Source organism: Microtus oregoni, unplaced genomic scaffold, assembly GCF_018167655.1.
Source record: "Microtus oregoni isolate MIOR12 unplaced genomic scaffold, Mior012 000017F_ref0000208, whole genome shotgun sequence".
NCBI classification, from domain to species: Eukaryota; Metazoa; Chordata; class Mammalia; order Rodentia; family Cricetidae; genus Microtus; species Microtus oregoni.
In genome coordinates, this window is record NW_024543076.1 from 27,576,209 (window position 1) to 27,579,655 (window position 3,447).

Here is a 3,447-nt window from a genome sequence, read left to right on the forward strand (position 1 = left end):
GGTTCAGTGGATGGGTTGGGTTTACATTTCTCTTTTGGTATCCTGCAGAGCACCTTCCCATACCAAAGACACTAGAACATAAGGACAGAGGTTGCATTTTTTAAATTCATTGTGTGTTTGTGTGTGTGTGTGTGTGTGTGTGTGTGTGCGAGCACATACATATGCCACAGCACATGAAATGTTAAAAATAACTTGTGGGGAATTGTTCCCTGTCTCTGTCTTGTGGGTCCTAGGAAATCCAACTCAGATGGTCAAGCTTGGGGGCACGTGCCTTGCTGGCCACCTCTGTGTCCTAGAATGTCGCCATGTTGTGGTCTTTTACCCCTAGCACTGCCAAAATTTTAGGTTTACATTGAAGTATTTGATCCATTTTGATTTGTTTTGTGCGTGCAGGATGAAGAGATATGTATCCAGTTTTGTTCATCTATTTGGGAATCCCAGTTTTTCTAGGATCATGGTTTTTCCTCCAATGTATGTTTTTGACATCTTTGTCAGAAAATTAGGTGGCTATATCTGTGTGTTTTATTTCTGGGTCTTCTATTTCAACGGCCTTCAGATCTGTTTTTGCACCCGTACCATGTTATTTGTGTTTCTGTGGCTCCATAATGTAATTTGAAACCTTATATTGTGACACTTTGGCTCTTTCTACTAAGAATTACCTCAACTCTTCAGAGCTCTTTGTACCTCCATATGAATTTTATGATTGCCTTCCCCAGCGCTGTGAAGAACTGATGGGAAATTTGATGGAGTTTGCTTTGAATCAGTACATCGTTTTCAGTATCGTGGTCATTTCCACAACACTAATTCTGCCAATCCATGAACATGGGAGATTTTTTTCATCTCCTGGGGTCTTCTTCATTTTCTTTCCAGTCTCTTAAAGTTTCCAGTTAGAAAGGTCCTTTTCTTCTTGACAGGGTTTCTCTGTGTAACAGTCCTGTGTGTCCTGGAACTCGCTCTGTAGACCAGGCTGGCCTCGAACTCACAGAGACCCACTTGCCTTTGCCTCCTGAGTCTTGGGATTAAAGGCGTGCGCCACCACCACCTAGCTCTTATTCTTGTTTTTAAAAAGCTCTATCGTGAGTGGGACTCCCCAGCCCCCCATTTCTTCCCTGCTTAGCAGATTAGTTGTTAGTATAAAGAAAAGCTACTTATGAACTTGCTTTGGCAGTACATACACGAAAAGATTGGAACGATACAGAGGAGATTAGCATGGATCCTGTTCAAGAATGCAGCAAAAATTCATGAAAGTGTTCCATATTTTAAAAATAGAAAAAAAGCTACTGACTTTTGTATGTTGCTTCCCCACTTCTTATGCAGGGCTGGGGATCGTACAAAGCACACAGAATCTCCCACATGCTAGGCAGCAACATCTCCTTTATCTGACCCTTTGTTCCCTTTCCCGGTTTTTAGGGTCCTGGTAGTCATCAGGTCCACCAGGAATAGTCTCTCTTTCTTACTGACAGCTGGAAGACGATGTAATTCCATATGCAACATTAGGTCTTTGTGATATAATGTAGCACATTCTTGGGAGCAGAAAGTAGAAGGCAGAGAACACGAATCATCAACCAATCTTAGTGTGTTATATACATTATATGTGTAATTCAGACAGATAACTTAAATTTTTACCTCATGTGTGTTTGTCTCACTTACTCCTCGAATAACCCTATGAAGTGAAAACTACTCTTACCATGAAAAATGAGGCTACCTTTAGTCCCAGCACTCGGGAGGCAGAGACAGGCAGATCTTTGTGAGTTCGTGGCCAGCCTGGTCTACAAGAGGCTCCAAAGCTACAGAGAAACCAAAAAAAAAAAAAAAAAAAAGAAAGAAAGAAAGAAAAAAAGAAAAAAAAAAAAGAAATGGGTCTGTGGATCCAGAGCTGATAAGGGAGTGTTACAATGAGATTTTAAGCCCAGAGCTGTGTCCTTAATCATTGGGCTATCTTAAAAATTAGTTCAAATTGTGCTTTTCTTTTTATTTTCCAACAAAAGGCTATTGTAATGAAAATGGGCATTTTGTGGGAAGGATAGCGTGAGAAGTATCAGCTAAATTCAAACAGCACACCGAGCACCATGATTTCCATAGCTTATGTGGCGTCAGATACTACCAGGGGCTCATATACTGCTCATTCCAGCTAAAGTTTCTGAACTGTTAGTCACTGCTTGCTTTAAAAAAGGATAAACTGGCCAGGCATGGTGGTACAGGCCTGTAAATCCCCGCACCCTGGAGGCTGAAACAAGAGGCTCATGGATTCTAGGCTAGTCTAATTGCACAGAGAGACCCTGTTATTTGAAAATAAATCAAAGAAACGGGCACACATTCTTCTAAAGCTGAGAACTTTGGCTTTGCTTATTTGCGATCTAAAAGTAAACAAACCACAGGAAGTCATGTGGTCAGCCTCTTGCCTTAAACACCCCAAACCACCACTTTCCCTTGCTATTTAGGGAGAAATACAGGACTCCACTGCAATGCACAAGGCCCTGAGTTCAATGCCGGCCTGGGCGGTGTGGGGCATCCGAGGACTCTGCTTTGAGCACATGCAGAACGTTCTTTTCAGGGTCTTAGCTTCCATTCTTGCACACTTTTCCCCCCCAGATGACTGCTTTTCAGTGCAAATAAGTAGGAATAAAATAGAATTTGCCTGTCACGGACTGACATGACAGATAAGGAGTCAAAAATCTACAAGAGACGACAACCACCAAAGACAATGCCATAAAACCCCCAAACAGCACAATACAGGGCGTGAAGAGACAGCACTTGGTGGAAACAATACAATAGTTAGAGCCGCAGAGTAGCAACAGGCACACTCAGCCACTAGGGAAAACTTAAGAAGCTTTCCTTGCTTTTTTTTGTTTTCGTTTTTTCCAATTATTTCAAGTTGTGTCAAGAACATAAAATTCCCTTAAGACTAGGATGTAGCTCCATGATAGAGCACATGCCAGGCACATGAAAGGCTCTGGGTTCAATCCACAGCAGATAAGGGAAAGAAAGGGGAGAGGAGGTGAAGGGAGGAGAAGGGAGGGGAGGGGAGGAGAGGGGAGGGGAGGGGAGGAGAGGGGAGGGGAGAAGAGGGGAGGGGAGGAGAGGGGAGGGGAGGGGAGAAGAGGGGAGGAAAGGGGAGGGGAGGACAGGAGAGGGGAAGGGAGGGGAGGGGAGGAGAGGGGAGGGGAGGAGAGGGGAGGGGAGGGGAGAAGAGGGGAGGGAAGGGGAGGGGAGGGGAGGGGAGGAGAGGAGAGGAGAGGAAAGAACCCCCCTTGAAATCAGAGTGCAGTTCTATACCTTGCACCTTTTAGGTCTTACACATCGCTGTGCAAAGGAAATGCTTGTCCACAGTAATGTTTCCATTCACATGACCGTCATGTGATGTACTTTGTAGATATACGGAAGAGGAAAAAGTCACAATGCTTCATTCAGACTCTGTAGAACTAAGCAAGTGTTCAGATGATCAGT

At 43.9% G+C, this 3,447-nt stretch overlaps 1 non-coding gene across 1 annotated transcript; it reads left to right on the plus strand.

Annotated features, from left to right (window-relative positions):
* The first annotated feature begins 1,150 nt into the window (after positions 1 to 1,150).
* On the plus strand, positions 1,151 to 1,262 carry LOC121458581. Its single transcript, XR_005975862.1, has one exon. It is a non-coding gene; the product is annotated as a U6 spliceosomal RNA (small nuclear RNA).
* Positions 1,263 to 3,447: the final 2,185 nt, after the last annotated feature.